The sequence below is a fragment of the Triticum aestivum genome, chromosome 7A (genome assembly GCF_018294505.1).
Source record: "Triticum aestivum cultivar Chinese Spring chromosome 7A, IWGSC CS RefSeq v2.1, whole genome shotgun sequence".
NCBI lineage: Eukaryota > Viridiplantae > Streptophyta > Magnoliopsida > Poales > Poaceae > Triticum > Triticum aestivum.
The window spans coordinates 503,855,743-503,875,232 of record NC_057812.1 but is presented as its reverse complement, the minus strand read 5'-3'; the positions used below and the strand labels follow the sequence as shown (position 1 = coordinate 503,875,232).

At 41.4% G+C, this 19,490-nt stretch overlaps 1 long non-coding RNA gene across 1 annotated transcript; it reads left to right on the top strand.

Annotated features, from left to right (window-relative positions):
• The first annotated feature begins 17,124 nt into the window (after window positions 1-17,124).
• Window positions 17,125-17,772, top strand: LOC123152463 (uncharacterized). The gene is made up of 3 exons (XR_006476209.1): window positions 17,125-17,233; window positions 17,356-17,454; window positions 17,569-17,772. It is a non-coding gene; the product is annotated as an uncharacterized lncRNA (long non-coding RNA).
• The last annotated feature ends 1,718 nt before the right edge of the window (window positions 17,773-19,490 follow it).

Genomic DNA, 19,490 nt, shown 5'->3' with positions numbered 1-19,490 from the left:
TTTTTTTTTGCCCGGACACACTTCCTTGCGTGCGAAGATATAGCTGGTGGGTCCCAGCAGTCAGGGGGAAACGTTTTTTTCGCGAAATACAGTGGCCCGTCCGGTGTGTCCTAGCTGTCAGGTGGAGGAATCATTATTTTCCGCATAATAAGGAGGCACTTCCTTGCTGCAGCCATGGACCCAGCTGTTAGCCTCTCCACGTACATTCCACGTCCGATGGAAGTCGTTCCTTGACCACGTTGACCACGCCGCGCCGAGAGCACCAGGGCGGTGGACGACGGTGAGGCCTAGGAAGGGGACGACACGGAGGCAGGGAAGACTCGGCAATTGTTTCCCACGCGGAGGGGAGTACTTCTGTACGAGGGTTTACTGGTTCGTCTTCCGTCGCCGGAGAATAACAGCAGGTGTGGGTGAGTAGAGGGATGGCTAGGCCAGCGATGGGAGTACGGTCGGGCGGTGAGGCCTGCACGGCAGCACAGCCGGCCGCAAGGAGGAGGGAGTACGCAGTCCCGCCGACGCTTGTTTGAGCGGCTGGAGTAGGAAGAGCAGAGATTGAAGAAGCACGATGGTCGTTGGATGGACATCCAACAATCAGTGCTTGTGCGTCAACCTTTTTTTTAGGAAAGCCTCAAATCTGTGGAAAATAGTAGACAACCCATCTGCCATTATTTCTAATAATTTACAGCCAATTTGCTAATTCTTAACGGTTTTTTGGATCCCATATTCTTTTTGTTAGCATTACAACCCATATTGTGGCAACGGTTAAAAAATTATATGAAATTTTGCATATTTCGGTGCGGTCCGAACTGTTTTTAATCCCGAAATTTCGACTCACATTCAAACTGATTTTAAAAATAAATGTATATCAATATAAAATCCAACAAATTCTCCACGCATAAAAATTAATGTAATTTAAAATCTTGAAATGAAAAAAGATATTTGAAACTAATTGCTGGTTTGACGTGTTTTAAAAATGTACAACCCATTGCTCATTACCGATGGGCCATTTTCTTGGCCAGCCGAATGAAAGTTCTCCTCGTCTTAAAAGATTTGCAGCCCAACAGGCCTGACAAAGCGACTTACTTGGCAAATCACAAAAAAACTGGGCTGTGGCCATGGACCCAGCTGTCAGCCTCTCCATGTACAGTACTCTTCCGATGGAAGTCGTTCCTTGACCACGTTGACCACGCCGCGCGGAGAGCACCACGGCGTTGGACGACGGCGAGGTCTAGGAAGGGGACGACACGGCAGAGGAAGCCCGCGCGGAGAGGACTACGAGGGTTCACTAGTTTGGCTGTGGTGTGAGGCTGCCGTCACCGCAGGGCCTAGCCAGCGGTGGGAATAGTAGGGGTGGTGAGGCCTCTGCGGCAGCACAGCCGGCCATGGGAGGCAGGAGCGTGCGACACGACCGGCGCTGCTTTGGGCGGCTGGAGCAAGAAGACCAGAGGTTGAAGAAGCACTACGGCCATTGGATGGACATCGTACGGTCACTGGAGCTAGAATCGTTCATATTGACTAAGTTGACAAAGCCCTTTGTCCCCGTCAACTTAGTAGGCCCACAAGTCAGCCTCCTAGCAAGGTGGGTCCCAGCTAGCGGGGGAAGTATTCATTTTTTGTGCATAATAAGGAGGCACTTCCGGTGGGTCCGAGCTGACAGTGGGGGGAACATTTTTTCGCGAAATACGATGGCCCATCTGGTGGGTCCCAGCAGTCAGGGGGAAACGATTTTTTTGGCAAAATACTGGTGGCCCGTCCGGTGGGTCCCCGCTGTCAGGTGGAGGAATAATTATTTTCCGCGTAATAAGGAGGCACTTCCTTGCGGCTGCCGTGGACCCAGCTGCCAGCCTCTCCACGTACAGTACTCTTCCGATGGAAGTCGGTCGTTGACCACGTTAACCACGCCGCGCCGAGAGCACCAGGGCGGTGGACGATGGTGAGGACTAGGAAGGGGACAAACCGGAGCTGGGGAAGACACAACAGTGGATGCCCACGCGAAGAGGAATATGAGGGTTCACTGGTTCGGCTGCGGTGTGAGGCTGCTGTCGCCGCAGAATAACAGGGGGTGTGGGTGAGTAGAGGGATGGCCTGGCCAGCGGTGGGAGTAGTAGGGGGCGGTGAGGCCTCCGCGGCATCACAGCCGGCCACGGGAGGCAGGAGCACGCGGCAGGACCGACACTGGTTTGGGCGGCTGGAGCAAGAAGACCAGAGGTTGAAGAAGCAGTACAGCCGTTGGATGAACATCGTATGGTAACAGGAGCTAGAATCATTCATATTGACTAAGTTAACAAAGCCCTCCGTCCCCGTCAACTTGGTAGGCCCACAAGTCAGCCTCCCACTATGCTGGGTTCCAGCAGGCAGGGGGAATATTCATTTTTTTGTGCATAATAAGGAGGCACTTCCTTGCGTGCGAAGATAGCTTGTGGGTCCGACGTGTCAGCGGGGGCCACTTTATTTCACGAAATACAGAGGCCCTTCCGGTGGGTCCCAGATGTCAGGTGGAGGAATCATTATTTTGCGCGTAATAAGGAGGCATTTCCTTGTGTGCGGCCGTGGACCCAGCTGTCAGCCTCTCCACGCATAGTCTACTTCCGATGGTGTTGTTCGTTGACCATGTTGACCACGCCACGCCGAGCCCATCCAAGGTGGTGGATGACGGCGTGGCCCCGGACAGCAACGAGCCGGAGATGGGAAGACACGGGAGTAGAGTCGCAGACAGAGAGGTGTACGAGGGTTAACTGGTTCTAGTGCGGTGTGGTTCGGCAGTAGGTGGAGAAGAACATGAGGTGTGGAGGGGTGGAGGGATGGCCTGGCCAACGGTGGAGTAGCGCTTCATAGCAAAGCGTGCTAAGCAGAGCTGCTAGCTGCAGGAGGCGGGAGGTGGTCCTGGCGGCGCTGGAGGAAGAAGACGAGAGATTGAAGATGGATACCGGTCGTTGGATGTAAATCCAACGGCTAACATGTCAGAATCATTTGTTAAATAAATTGACAACGACTTGCATTGGCTTCGACCTATTGGCCCACATTTTAGCCTCCAAAAATGTGGCACGTATTCAACCCATTTTTCAAAATTTACAGTCTTTTTTTGCGCAGTAGAATTTAGAGTCAATTTGATCTTTTTTTGAATTACATCCATTAGCTGGGCTGGGTGAACAAATAATGTAGCGTCCATGCGGCCCATTTATTTTATTTCCTAAACAATTACAGCCCATTTGCACTTTCTTGAAATACACGATTTTGCTGGGCTGATTCTAATTATAATGTTGGGTTGGGCCAGCAATGTTATCAAAAAATAAAAAGGGGCTGAGCATTTTGTTATAAATACATTTAAATAATACATGATATTATTACATTCGTCCTTAAATTTACAGTCTTACCAAGATTTATATAATAACATATAAAATAATTTTTTTAGAAAAACAGGGAGCATCTCCCCGGTTCCATTGCTGAGAACGAAACCACAACATATTCTGATACAACAGCTCAAAGAGCAGTTCGAAAGCAAAGGTAGAAAAGCTACAAACTAGGGGGTGGATGAACAACTTCTCTGAATAACACAAATCACCCGAGCAGTGCCAAAGGCAGAGCGGATAGAGCACTCAAATGACACAAGGAGGGTCCAGCGAAGCCTTCATGGTCTTCAGCCGAGGGGCCGTGTCAGCCTGCGGCGACTAGTAAGCAAGCGGAGACACCGGGCTGGAAAGCGTAGCATGGTGGATGTCCCTCTTTTTCGGCGCCAGGTTCCCATCATCTTCATTAGAGATCTTGAGACGAGCCCACGGGTCTAGCCCCAGAGCAGGTCGAGCCTTGTTCAGCCACAAGTGATCGCCAACAGTTTCTGGACGGATCTTGTTAGGGTTTCCACGAAGCTCATCAACTTGTCCTTGTCCAATCCGGAGGAGAGAATCGCCCAGTTCCTCGCCATATTCCTGATCAACCTCAAGACCTATGGAATGGAAATCTAGGAGGTGTTACTGAAAATCGTAGCATTTCTATATTTCCAGAGGCACCAAAGGACAACTGAGCTAACAATGTCTAAAACTGAGCACTTTTTGGTAGCAATCCAGAATCTGGCGACAGATTCGAAGGATGAGTGATACGTCCATTTTGCATCATGCTTTTATATCGATATTTATCGCATTATGGACTGTTATTTCACTTTATGTCACAATACTTATGGCTATTCTCTCTTATTTTACAAGGTTTACATAAGGAGGGAGAATGCCGGTAGCTGGAATTCTGGTCTGGAAAAGGAGAAAATATTAGAGACCTATTCTGCGCAACTCCAAAAGTCCTGAAACTCCACGGAACGTCTTAAAAGAAATAAAGAAAAATCCACGCCAAAGATGAAGGCTAGGGGGCCCACACCCTGCTCACGAGGGTGGGGGGGGCGCCCCCCTAGGGCGCACCCCCCTACTTCGTGGGCCCCCTGGTGGCTCTCCAACGCCCATCTTCTCCTATATGAGGTCTTTCGATGAGAAAAAAATAGGAAGGAACTTTTCGGGACGAGACTCCGCCGCCATGAGGCGGAACCTTGGCGGATCCAATCTAGAGCTCTGACAGAGCTGTTCTGCCGGGGATACTTCCCTCCGGGAGGGGGAAATCATCACCATCGTCATCACCAACGCTCATCTCATCGGGAGAGGGCAATCTCCATCAACATCTTCACCAGCACCATCTCATCTCCAAACCCTAGTTCATCTCTTGTATCCAATTCTTGTCTCAAAGTCCGGGATTGGTGCTAGTAGGTTGCTAGTAGTGTTGATTACTCCTTGTAGTTGATGCTATTTGGTTTATTTGGTGGAAGATCATATGTTCAGATCCTATATGCATATTATTACTCCTCTGATTATGAACATGAATATGCTTTGTGAGTAATTACGTTCGTTCCTGAGGACAAGGGAGAAGTCTTTCTATGAGTAGTCATGTGAATTTGGTATTCGTTTGATATTTTGATAAGATGTATGTTGTCTAGCCTCTAGTGGTGTTATGTGAACGTCGACTACATAACACTTCACCATTATTTGGGCCTAGAGGAAGGCATTGGGAAGTAATACGTAGATGATGGGTTGCTAGAGTGACATAAGCTTAAACCGTAGTTTATGCATTGCTTCATAAGGGGCTGATTTGGATCCATATGTTTAATGCTATGGTTAGGTTTACCTTAATACTTTTGTTGTAGTTGTGGATGCTTGCAATAGAGGTTAATTATAAGTGGGATGCTTGTTCAAGTAATAACAACACCCAAGCATCGGTCAACCCACATATCAAATTATCAAAGTATCGAACGCGAATCATATGAACGTGATGAAAACTAGCTCGATATTCCCATGTGTCCTTGCGAGTGCTTTTCCTATTATAAGAGTTTGTTCCGGCTTGTGCTTTGCTACAAAAGGATTGGGCCACCTTGCTGCACTTTATTTACTTTTGTTACTTGTTGCTCGTTACAATCTATCTTATCACAAAACTATCTGTTACCACTTATTTCAGTACTTGCAGAGAATACCTTGCTGAAAACCGCTTATCATTTCCTTCTGCTCCTCGTTGGGTTCGACACTCTTACTTATCGAAAGGACTACGATAGATCCCCTATACTTGTGGGTCATCAAGACTCTTTTCTGGCACCATTTGCCGGGGAGTGTAGCGCCTTTGGTAGGTGGAAGTTGGTAAGGAAAATTTTGTATAGTGTGCTGAAATTTGCTGTCACTTGCTACTATGGAAAGTAATTCTCTGAGGGGCTTGTTCGGGGTATCTTCACCCCATCCAGTAGAGCAAAGAGTTGCTCCTCAACCTACTGAACCTATTGAAAATGAAACTCCTTTTGAATTTCCTTCGGGTGTGATGGAAAAACTGCTAGCTGACCCTTTTACAGGAGATGGAACAAAGCATCCTGATGAGCACTTAATATATGTGGATGAAGTTTGTGGATTATTTAAGCTTGCAGGTATACCCGATGATGTTGCTAAGAAGAAGGTCTTCCCTTTATCTTTGAAGGGAGACGCATTGATATGGTATAGGCTATGTGATGATATGAGATCATGGGACTATAAAAGATTGAAGTTGGAATTTCATCAAAAGTATTACCCTATGCATCTTGTTCATCGTGATCGGAATTATATATATAATTTCTGGCCTCGCGAAGGAGAAAGCATCGCTCAAGCTTGGGGGAGGCTTAAATCAATGTTATATTCATGCCCCAATCATGAGCTCCCGAGAGAAATAATTATGCAAAGTTTTTATGCTCGGCTTTCTGATAACAATCGCACCATGCTCGATACTTCTTGTGCTGGCTCTTTTATGATGAAGACTATTGAATTCAGATGGAATTTATTGGATAGAATTAAAAGCAACTCTGAAGATTGGGACCTCGACGAAGGTAAGGAGTCAGGTATGACACCTAAGTTTGATTGTGTTAAATCTTTTATGGATACCAATATTTTCCGTAAGTTTAGCACTAAATATGGACTTGACTCTGAGATAGTAGCTTCTTTCTGTGAATCTTTTGCTACTTATGTTGATCTCCCTAAGGAGAAGTGGTTTAAATATCATCCTCCCATAGAAGTAAAAGTAGTTGCACCTATTAAAGTTGAAGAAAAGACTGTCACTTATAATGATCCTATTGTTCCTACTTCTTATATTGAGAAACCACCTTTCCCTGTTAGAATAAAGGATGATGCTAAAGCTTCAACTATTGTTCGTAAAAGCAATATTAGGACTTATACACCTCCTGAGCAAGTTAAAGTAGAACCTAATATTGCTATTGTTAAAGACCTCTTGTCTGATAATATTGATGGGCATGTTATTCAGTTCAAAGGTGAAACTGCTAGAATTGCTAAACCTTGTGCTAAAGATAAACATAGACCTGTGGTAGGCGTGCCTGTTATTTCTGTTAAAATAGGAGATCATTGTTATCATGGCTTATGTGATATGGTTGCTAGTGCTAGTGTAATACCTATCGATTTATATGAAGAAATTAAGAATGAAATTGCACCAGTTGAGTTAGAATATATTGATGTCACAATTAAACTTGCCAATAGAGATACTATTTCACCAATTGGAATTGTTAGAGATGTTGAAGTCTTGTGTGGGAAAACTAAATATCTTGCTGATTTTCTTGTTCTTACTTCTCCGCAAGATAGCTTTTGTCCCATTATATTTGGTAGACCCTTCTTAAATACTGTCAATGCTACCATAGATTGCATAAAGAATGTTGTTACTGTTGGCTTGGATGATATGGTTCATGAGTTTAATTTCTCTAAATTTAGTAAACAACATCGTGAGGAAGAATTACCTAGTAAGGATGAAATTATTGGTCTTGCTTCTATTGCCGTACCTCCTAGTGATCCTTTAGAACACTATTTGCTAGACCATGAAAATGATATGTTCATGAATGAAAGAAGGGAAATAGATGAAGTATTCTTTAAACATGAACCTATGCTGCAACATAATTTGCATGTTGAAATCTTAGGGGATCCTCCTCCACCTAAGGGTGATCCTGTGTTTGAGCTTAAACCTTTGCCTGATAATCTTAAATATTCTTATCTTGATGAAAAGAAGATATACCATGTTATTATTAGTGCTAACCTTTCAAAGCATGAAGAAGAAAGATTATTGAAAACTGTGAAGAAGCATCGTGCTACTATTGGATATACTCTTGATGATCTTAAGGGCATTAGTCCCACTCTATGTTAACATAAAATAAATTTGGAAGCAGATGCCAAACCAGTTCATGATCCTCAACGACGTCTGAATCCTAAAATGAAAGAAGTGGCAAGAAAAGAAATACTAAAGCTTCTGGAGGCAGGTATAATCTATCCCATTGCCGATAGTGAGTGGGTAAGTCCTGTCCATTGTATCCCTATGAAGGGAGGTATTACTGTTGTTCCTAATGATAAAGATGAATTGATTCGACAAAGAATTATCACAGGTTATAGGATGGTAATTGATTTCCGCAAATTAAATAAAGCTACTAAGAAAGATCATTACCCCTTACCTTTTATTGATCAAATGCTAGAAAGATTATGCAAACATACACACTATTGCTTTCTAGATGGTTATTCTGGTTTCTCTCAAATACCTGTGTCGGCTAGAGATCAATCAAAGACTACTTTTACATGCCCTTTTGGTACTTTTGCTTATAGACATATGCCTTTTGGTTTATGTAATGCACCTGCTACCTTTCAAAGATGCATGATGGCTATATTCTCTAACTTTTGTGAATAGATTTGTGAGGTTTTCATGGACGAATTTTCCGTCTATGGTTCCTATTTTGATGATTTCTTGAGCAATCTTGATCGAGTTTTGCAGAGATGTGAAGAAACTAATCTTGTCTTGAATTGGGAAAAGTGCCACTTTATGGTTAATGAAGGTATTGTCTTGGAGCACAAAGTTTCCGAAAGAGGTATTGAAGTTGATAAAGCCAAGGTTGATGCTATTGAAAAGATGCCATGTCCCAAGGACATCAAAGGTATAAGAAGTTTCCTTGGCCATGCTGGATTTTATAGGAGGTTCATTAAGGACTTCTCAAAAATTTCTCGACCTCTGACTAATTTATTACAAAAAGATATACTGTTTGTCTTTGATGATGATTGTGTAGAAGCATTTGAAATACTTAAGAAAGCATTAGTCTCTGCACCTGTTGTTCAGCCACCTGATTGGAATTTGCCCTTTGAAATCATGTGTGATGCTAGTGATTATGTTGTAGGTGTTGTTCTAGGGCAAAGAGTTGATAAGAAATTAAATGTTATTCATTATGCTAGTAAGACTCTAGACAATGCTCAAAGAAATTATGCTACTGCTGAAAAAGAGCTTTTAGCAGTTGTATTTTCTTGTGATAAGTTCAAATCTTATATTGTTGATTCTAGAGTAACTATTCACACTGATCATGCTGCTATTAAATACCTTATGGAAAATAAAGATGCTAAACCTAGACTTATTAGATTGGTTCTCTTGCTACAAGAATTTGATTTGCATATTGTTGATAGAAAGGGAGCTGAGAACCCCGTTGCAGACAACTTGTCTAGGTTAGAGAATGTTCTTGATGACCCACTACCTATTATTGATAGCTTTCCTGATAAACAATTAAATGTTATAAGTACTTCTCATAGTACTCCATGGTATTCTAATTATGCTAATTATATTGTTGCTAAATTTATACCACCTAGCTTCACATACCAACAAAAGAAAAAGTTCTTCTATGATGTGAGACATTACTTTTGGGATGACCCACATCTTTATAAAGAAGGAGTAGATGGTGTTATTAGATGTTGTGTACCTGAGCATCAACAGGAATAGATCCTACGCAAGTGTCACTCCGAGTCTTGTGGACGACACCACGCTGGAGATAGAACTGCACATAAGGTATTGCAATCTGGTTTTTATTGGCCTACTCTCTTCAAGGATGCCCGTAAGTTTGTCTTGTCTTGTGATGAATGTCAAAGAATTGGTAATATTAGTAGACGTCAAGAAATGCCTATGAATTATTCTCTTGTTATTGAACCGTTTGATGTTTGGGGCTTTGATTATATGGGACCTTTTCCTTCCTCTAAGGGATACACACATATTTTAGTTGCTGTTGATTACGTTACTAAGTGGGTAGAAACTATTCAACTAGTAGTGCTGATCATAACACTTCTATTAAAATTCTTAAAGAAGTTATTTTCCCGAGGTTTGGAGTCCCTAGATATTTAATGACTAATGGTGGTTCACACTTTATTCATGGTGCTTTCCATAAAGTGCTTGCTAAATATGATGTTAATCATAGAATTGCATCTCCTTATCACCTCAGTCTAGTGGTCAAGTAGAGTTGAGCAATAGAGAGCTCAAATTAATTTTGCAAAAGACTGTTAATAGGTCTAGAAAGAATTGGTCCAAAAAACTTGATGATGCATTATGGGCTTATAGAACTGCATACAAAAATCCTATGGGTATGTCTCCATATAAAATGGTTTATGGAAAAGCATGTCACTTACCTCTCGAACTTGAACATAAGGCATATTGGGCTATTAAAGAGCTCAACTATGATTTTAAACTTGCCGGTGAGAAGAGGTTATTTGATATTAGCTCACTTGATGAATGAAGAATCCAAGCTTATGAAAATGCCAAGTTGTTTAAAGAAAAAGTTAAAAGATGGCATGACAAAAGGATACAAAAGTGTGAGTTTAATGTAGGTGATTATGTATTGCTATACAACTCTCGTTTAAGATTTTTTGCAGGAAAACTTCTCTCTAAATGGGAAGGCCCCTATGTTATCGAAGAGGTCTATCGTTCCGGTGCCATAAAGATCAACAACTTCGAGGGCACAAATCCAAAGGTGGTAAACGGTCAAAGAATCAAACATTATATCTCAGGTAATCCCATAAATGTAGAAACCAATATTATCAAAACCGTAACCCCAGAGGAATACATAAGGGACACTTTCCGGAATGTTTCAGACTCCGAAAAGGAATAGGTATGTGATACGGTAAGTAAACCGACTCCAAAACAATTTTAAGGCAATATTTCTCCGTTTTGGGATATTTAGAAAAATAGAAAAATAAGTAGCAGTCCGGGAAGGACACGAGGGCCCCACGAGGGTGGTGGGCGCGCCCCCTACCTCGTGAGCACCTCGTGTGCCTTCCAGACTCCGTTTTCTTGCACAATACGTATTTTGGTCGGTAAAAATTCATTATATATTCTCCCGAAGGTTTTGACTCCCGTATCACGCAATTATCCTTTGTATTGTTTTCACGCAATTATCCTCGTGTTGCTGCTGCACATTAGAGCAAGATGTCTTCTCAAGAGTCAATCGGTGAGAGCCGGGTATCTAATCCGGCACCGGAACCAAGGGCAAACAGCGACGCTGACCACTTTGGGCCAGGAACGGAGGAAGAGATGGAGGCTGACTTGATGAGAGTAGATGCCATGGAGGATCAAGAAGTCACCTCTCACCTCCGAGTTGGGTTCACGATGGGGGAACAACAAAACTCAGCTATTCCAAACTCGGTTATCCCTTCTAATGTTAAATTTCTTTCTTATGAAAATATGAAGAGGAGTGTCACTTGTTCTCCCGCAGCTATGCAACATCCTTGGGTGCAAGGAGCTTTAGCTGTCACAGGAAAGCTTCGTAAGGAAATAATGGACCTCAAACAGCAAGTCAATAAGCTCGAGGAGGAGAACCGCATCCTGAGGGGGATCATCGCCAAGAATATTACACCAACAACAAAGAAGGAGACATAATCACATGGGTATGGGCACTCCCCTTGGCAACTGCCAAGCTTGGGGGAGGTGCCCCGGTATCGTATCACAATCACAACTCCTATCTTTACCGTTTTTCTTAGTTCGATCCTATTAGTAGTATCTTGATCCAGTAGAATAAAGTTTATGGCATGATCTAGTTTTGAGTTTTGCTTTATGATCTCTCTATGTAATCGAGTTCGTGAGCTATATATAATAAAGATTAGTGTTGAGTCAAGGGCTTGATTATTTTGCCATGATCTTGGGTGAATAAAAGAAAAGAGAAAAGAATAAAAAGAAATAAAAAGTTCATATTGATCTTATTGAGAGTAATGACTTCACATAGAAAGAGTATGATGATTAAAAGTTGTTGGGAGTTGGCAGACATAGCTTTGGTCATTTTTGCAATTAATAGGAAGTAATAAGGAAAGAGAGGTTTTCACATATAGATATATTATCATTGACATCTTTTATGATTGGGAGCACTCATTAAAATATGACATGCTAAAGAGTTGATGTTGGACAAGGAAGACAACGTAATGAGTTATGTATTTCTTATATCTGAGATAAACTATGTTGTCATGGATCCTCTAACTTGTTGAGCTTGCCTTTCCCCCTCATGCTAGCCAAATTCTCAGCACCAAGTAGAAATACTACTTGTTCTTCCAAATACCCTTAAACCAGTTTTGCCATGAGAGTCCACCATATCTACCTATGGATTGAGTAAGATCCTTCAAGTAAGTTGTCATCGGTGTAATGCAATAAAAATTGCTCTAAATATGTATGATTGATTGGTGTGGGAGAAATAAGCTTTATACGATCTTTTGATGTGGAAGTAATAAAAGCGATGGACTGCATAATAAAGGTTCATATCACAAGGGGCAATATAAAGTGACGTTCTTTCGCATTGAGATTTTATGCATCAAACCATAAAAGCGCATGGCAACCTCTGCTTCCCTCTGCGAAGGGCCTATCCTTTATTATTACCTTCTACCTTGTGCAAGAGTCATGGTGATCTTCACCTTTTCTTTTCCATTTTATCCTTTGGCAAGCTCAGCATGTTGGAAAGAACATGATATATATATATATATATATATATATATATATATATATAAAATTGGATGTAGGGGAGCATAAACCATTATTGTTGACATTACCCATGAGGTAAAAGGTTGTGGGGCAAAACTATAAGCCCCTATCTTTCTCTGTCTCCGATTAAAACTCCGTAACCACAAGTATCGCGTGAGTGTTAGCAATTATGGAGGACTAAATGATAGTTGAGTATGTGGACTTGCTTTTTAGCTCTGACATAGACTCTTTCTGATGTTATGATAAATTGCAATTGCTTCAATGACTGAGATTATAGTTTGTTGGAGCCCAATAAGGTTTATGATTTATACTTTTGCATTGTGAATAGATCATCACTTGAACATAAGTAATCATATGACAAAATCTATATATGTTGCTGTTATGAGAATAATCATGATGCCTTCATGTCCGTATTTTATTTTTATCGACGCCTCTACTTCTAAACATGAGGACATATTTATTGTTATCGGCTTTTCACTTGAGGACAAGCGAGGTCTAAGCTTGGGGGAGTTGATACGTCCATTTTGCATCATGCTTTTATATCGATATTTATCACATTATGGACTGTTATTTCACTTTATGTCACAATACTTATGGCTATTCTCTATTATTTTACAAGGTTTACATAAGGAGGGAGAATGCCGGCAGGTGGAATTCTGGTCTGGAAAAGGAGAAAATATTAGAGACCTATTCCGTGCAACTCCAAAAGTCCTGAAACTCCACAGAACGTCTTAAAAGAAATAAAGAAAAATCCACGCCAAAGATGAAGGCCAGGGGGCCCACACCCTGCTCACGAGGGTGGGGGGGCGCCCCCCCTAGGGCGCGCCCCCAACCTCGTGGGCCCCCTGGTGGCTCTCCGACACCCATCTTCTCCTATATGAGGTCTTTCGATGAGAAAAAATAGGAAGGAACTTTTCAGGACGAGACTCCGCCGCCACGAGGCGAAACCTTGGCGGATCCAATCTAGAGCTCCGGTGGAGCTGTTCTGCCAGGGATACTTCCCTCCGGGAGGGGGAAATCATCACCATCGTCATCACCAACGCTCCTCTCATCGGGAGAGGGAAATCTCCATCAACATCTTCACCAGCACCATATCATCTCCAAACCCTAGTTCATCTCTTGTATCCAATTCTTGTCTCAAAGTCCGGGATTGGTGCTAGTAGGTTGCTAGTAGTGTTGATTACTCCTTGTAGTTGATGCTAGTTGGTTTATTTGGTGGAAGACCATATGTTCAGATCCTATATGCATATTATTACCCCTCTGATTATGAACATGAATATGCTTTGTGAGTAATTACGTTCGTTCCTGAGGACAAGGGAGAAGTCTTGCTATGAGTAGTCATGTGAATTTGGTATTCGTTTGATATTTTGATAAGATATATGTTGTCTAGCCTCTAGCGGTGTTATGTGAACGTCGACTACATAACACTTCACCATTATTTGGGCCTAGAGGAAGGCATTGGGAAGTAATAAGTAGATGATGGGTTGCTAGAGTGACAGAAGCTTAAACCCTAGTTTATGCGTTGCTTCATAAGGGGTTGATTTGGATCCATATGTTTCATGCTATGGTTAGGTTTACCTTAATACTTTTGTTGTAGTTGCGGATGCTTGCAATAGAGGTTAATCATAAGTGGGATGCCTATTCAAGTAAGAATAGCACCCAAGCACTGGTCCACCCACATATCAAATTGTAAAGTATCGCACGTGAATCATATGAACGTGATGAAAACTAGCTTGACGATATTCCCATGTGTCCTCGGGAGCGCTTTTCCTATTATAAGAGTTTGTTCCGGCTTGTCCTTGGCTACAAAAGGATTGGTCCACCTTGCTGCACTTTATTTACTTTTGTTAGTTGTTGCTCGTTACAATCTATCTTATCACAAAACTATCTGTTACCACTTATTTTAGTACTTGCAGAGAATACCTTGCTGAAAACCGCTTATCATTTCCTTCTGCTCCTCGTTGGGTTCGACACTCTTACTTATCGAAAGGACTACGATAGATCCCCTATACTTGTGGGTCATCAATGAGCCAATCTGACTAGAGAAATATTCCTTAATGTGGGACCAGAGATGTTTAGAAACTATACATTCAAAAAATAGGTGAGAACAAGACTGTTGTTCCAAGCAGTAAACACAATCAAGGGGTTTGACGATGTGTCTCTTCCTAAGGTTATCCCTAGTCATCAATTTGTTTTTGGAGAGAAGCCAGAGAAATACATGAATTTTATGGGGAACTCTCAATTTCCAAGACAGCAGGGATAAACACGGGTTGAACCCCTCTAAAGTTGATAACATGATAGAGGGAGCTGGAGGAATACTTCCCCTTATTGTCCAGCTGCCAAATCAGGGCATTCGGCTCCGCAGAAAAGGTAATGCTTTTGGCAATTTCCTACAACTGGAACCATTGTTCCATGAGACTATCACTAAAGTTCCTTCTAAAAGAGAGTTTTAGGCATTGACCATCCCAAACTTCATTGACACTTTTGTTAAGCTCATTGCGGATAGAGTAAATAGGCCAAAATTGGACTGTTAGGGGGGATGTGCCAAACCAAGTATCTTCCCAGAACCTGGTTCTGCTCCCATCCCCTATGTTCCGTCTGTAGCCAAATTTCACAGCATGCATAATAGATTTTAATCCTTTCCAGAATCTAGAGGTCTTAGGGTTGGAGGAAGGGACAAAAATATTAGGTTTATTTCGTAGGTATTTATGGGAAATAAGAAGCTTCCAGGGTTTCAGGTCTTCCTCATAGAATCTTTTAATCCAAGACCCTAGAAGGCAGATGTTAATTTCTTGGAGGTTAATTATGCCTAGGCCTCCAAAATATTTTTTCATAGAGACTAGGGCCCAATTAGCAAGGTGTAGCTTCCTATTTCCCTCAAAATCATTCCACAAGCAATGAGACATATGAGAATTAATGAGGTTCGCTACCCATTTAGGGAACTTGAAGGAGGGGAGATACACTAGAATGCTAGCCAAACAAGCTTGTATGAAGATCAATCTACCTCTGTAAGAGAGAAGTTTGCCCCTCCACCCAGCAATCCTTTTAATGATTTTATCCAGAAGGGGTTGGATATCCTCTCTCCTCAGTTTATCATAGTGGAGAGGGATACCTAGGTAGTTAATGGGGAAGTTACCTTTATTACAGACTAGAATAGAGAGGAAGTCAGCTAACTCCTGATCATCCATATTGATAGGGATGAGTTCACTTTTAGAGTAGTTGATTCTCATGCCTGAGACTTGTTCAAACCAGGTTAGAACAGTTTTCAGATTGCTAGCATGTGTGGAGTCATTGTCTAAGAAAAGGATGGTATCATCTGCATATTGAAGGCAGATGATGCCACCAGGGCAGACCTCAGGACATAGCCCTGCAATCAGACTATGATCAGCAGCTTTGCTCAGCACTTTAGTAAGAACGTCCACTACTAAATTAAACAAAAGCGGGGAGATGGTGTCACCTTGCCTAAGGCCTTTACCAGCAAGGAAAAAATCACTTTCACAGTTATTTAACTTGACCCCAACAGACCCATGAGTAAGTTGCTGGATCCAACTCTCCTCTATGAAAGGCTTGGAAAAGATCCAAGAGATCATTTTTCACCAAGTCCCAAAAATGCTGGTAAAACAAGAAGGGAATCCCATCAGGACCAGGAGCCCCATCAGGATAAGAGCTAAAAATGGCTTCCTTCACTTTTGTCTCTGAAAAAGGGGCTTCTAGCAGCTCATTTTCAGCAGGAGAGACTTTTTCAGAAGCAGAGAAAAAATTGTTTTGTAGAGAGAACCCAGAAGGGTTTTCTTTCTTATACAAGTCTTTGTAGAAGTTACTAGCCACATTCAGCATTCAGCTTCTCATCTATACCTATACTAATTCTTGACTCCCTAGAAATTACCACGTTAATCAGATTTTACAAGCCGTTAATCACATGGGACCGAATTATAACGGTGTAGATTAATACAGGTAATCCACGACCATCTAACCATCAATCAGCCAATGCAAAAAAAAACACCTATACTAATTCTTGACTCCCTAGAAATTACCACGTTAATCAGATTTTACAAGCCGTTAATCACGTGGGACCGAATTATAACGGTGTAGATTAATACAGGTAATCCATGGCCATCTAACCATCAATCAGCCAATGCAAAAAAAACATCAAAAAAGAGACTCCTCCATGGCTCCACGTCTCTCCACCAATGTTTGTTGTGGACCGATCTCTCCTCTTCCCCTCAAGTGTCCAACAATTTAAGATAAACGTCTCTCCACCAATGTTTGTTGTGGACCGATCTCTCCTCTTCCCCTGAAGTGTCCAGCGATTTAAGATGAAAGGTCCCCAACGATCCCAAAATAGAAAACCCAATATATCACACTCCTATATAAAAAACCTAAAGATCCTGTAAATAAAAATCCCCTCAAGATCGTCCTTCCTCAAAGGAGTGTCCATCCGCATGTTTCCAGTACCTATCTTCCTCATCCTCCATCTTGCCGCATCTTTTCTTCGGGACGTCAGTGACTTTGGTGATCCATCCAAGTTTGAATCAGTGTAAAAGTATTGGGTATGATCAGATCCAATCTGATCCTCTCCTGTAGCCTGTGATTCTGTTCCTCTCTAGTATAAAAATCTCGATTCTAATCTGTTTTCAAGCTCTTGCTACGGAGTAATCTAACGTCTATTTTCAATCCTGCAGATGAATTTGTCCCAACATAGTTGATGCAGGGGAGGAGTTGTACCAACGACTATTTGAGGCATGCGCATGTTTCCTGCAGGACTCTCCGCCTTAATTTCATAGAAGAAAAACTTATCCCTAAAAGGCCCATCGTCATGCCTGCAGGCTATGGTTTCCTTTTGTTCCCCGCCTCTCCCGACCAGATCATCATCATGCGTCCCCTACGGTCGCTCTGGATTCCATCCATGCTGAAATTGATTTAAAAGGAAGGGGTATGATCCAATTCATCCTCTCCTGCGGCCTAGATCTAACTTCTATACATCTAATCACCTACCATGAATTTGTACCACCATGATTTGAAGCAATCAACCCATCGTTTTTGTGTGCATGCCAGTTCTGTTCTCGGCGGAATTGATCAAGAAAGGTATCGATTGGCTGATGTGTACATGTGTGTACTAGCTTCTGGATGTCAACTTGCTTCGTCGTCGCCGTTGTAAGCACTCGAGCTGGCATTAACTTGCACTTGCACCAACACTGCACGTGATTATGTTCCTCTTTAATCATTGAAATCTGGAATCTCATTAGCTTTTAAATTCTTGACGTGCAGAAATTAATCAGACACCTACTTTTAGGCTGCTAATGATGTTATCCAATGAAGGCTGATATAGAGAAGTAACTATACCATCCAATCTTTGAAACAGATTGGACGTCCATCATAGTTGACAAGGCTGCCGAGCTAAGAACTGTGGCAGACTGGTGGTGGAGCCGTTTACTTGCTCGACACTGTTTGATTTTGTTGTTTCGTCCACTTGGCAAGTAACTCAGAACCCTTGAATCTCCTGCTAATAATTTTACTCATATAGTTTATCCTTAATACCCTGTCCATAGGGTTGACACTATTAGTGGCAAGTGCAATGCATATGTACGTAAGTTGGCTAGACTAATATTCATTTCTTCCATCTATTTTGTTTTGAAAACAGAAAAATGGTGCCGGTGCACATTATGGGCAAGCATTGACAGCACATATAGTTGGTGTGTGATAACAGTTACTTCAGGCTATTTAAGTTAACATTTTGCCACATTTTACATACATCTAATATTATGAGTTCTCGGCTGGTAGAGAAAGTGGACTGAGATACATCATGGTATTGCGTACAGAAACTTTGACTTGATCCAAGGACTAAGTATTTAACGTGATTCAGTTTTTATTCCATGCATATTGTTCACTTGAGAAGTTACTAGATGAAATCAAAGAACATTCTATAGTAAGCGAGCAAGCACGTCGAAGCACACAAATCATGCAATTATTAAGCTACTTTACAACTGCATTTCAGTGGACTATATAGTGCATTAGTTTTTCCTTACCTTGAGAATATTATCTTGGATTTTAATTAAATGGCAGTCTAGAATTTTTATCTCATTCATGTGTTTACCTTTTCTTATAGTTGTGACGAGCAAATTCAGCAAATTTAACTGGTGGTGAATTCAATCAAGTGTGAGACCGCTATCTAATATCTTCTTTGCAGGTGTGATATGAAAGGAGGCGTCTTGGTTTTCCAAGATCGAGAATGGAGTTCCATGAAGCAATAGTAATGATATCAATCAAGTCTCACTTTTTTATTTTTACGTTTACTATTTTCATCACACCATTTATACATAATTTATATTGGTGTTGAAGGCAAACTGTCTAAAGTGTTCCCTTTACATTGTTGATATATGAAGTTTCTGATTTGATTTCTTAAATAATCTGCCATTGGTTTATGAATATTATATGAAAATCTTTTATAGGCTACACGTGAACATACCTGGATTCTATGGAATTGATTGCTAAAAACAGATTTAGCGTTTAACTTCATATGATACATTGATCCTTCTGTACTAGATTCTAACTACTGTAAAATGGATTCTTTAGCATACCTATTACAAACATATTAATTTAGCCAACATTCTGAACAATTTCTAGATATTGTGCTGCTTCATGCAGTTGTTTGCCCACAACAAACATCCTCTGACCAAGGCAGTATATTCTACCATGTCTAACCGACCTGATTGTTTCCAAAAATAGACAATCGAGTTTGAGTTTTACACATGTTTGTTTCTGCACCTACCTGACTTCCTAACATCTTTCTAATATAGGAACAAACGGCAACTGATAAAAAACACTTTCCTTAATCTATGAAAGACAGTTTTTCTTCCTAATTCACGTCACGTGACTACCTTCTATAAGCAGAGAAATCTATGTGTTCTTGGAACTTCAGTTATCTTGAGGATTTTGATTATTTGTACAGAACAATTACATTTAAGTTGATTGTGCCCTCTATTGCCAGGAAGAATGAAATCCATCATGGAACGGATTATAGAGGAATACATTGATTATATACATTCTCAAACTACTTTGTTGTTCAGAATCAAGGTTATGAAAAAAAATATGATACATACTTTTGTACCACCTTAGTCAATCGATATGAACCCTCAAATTCTATAGTATAAACTTATAAGATCAGATGGGTACATACCATATTTCTTTAG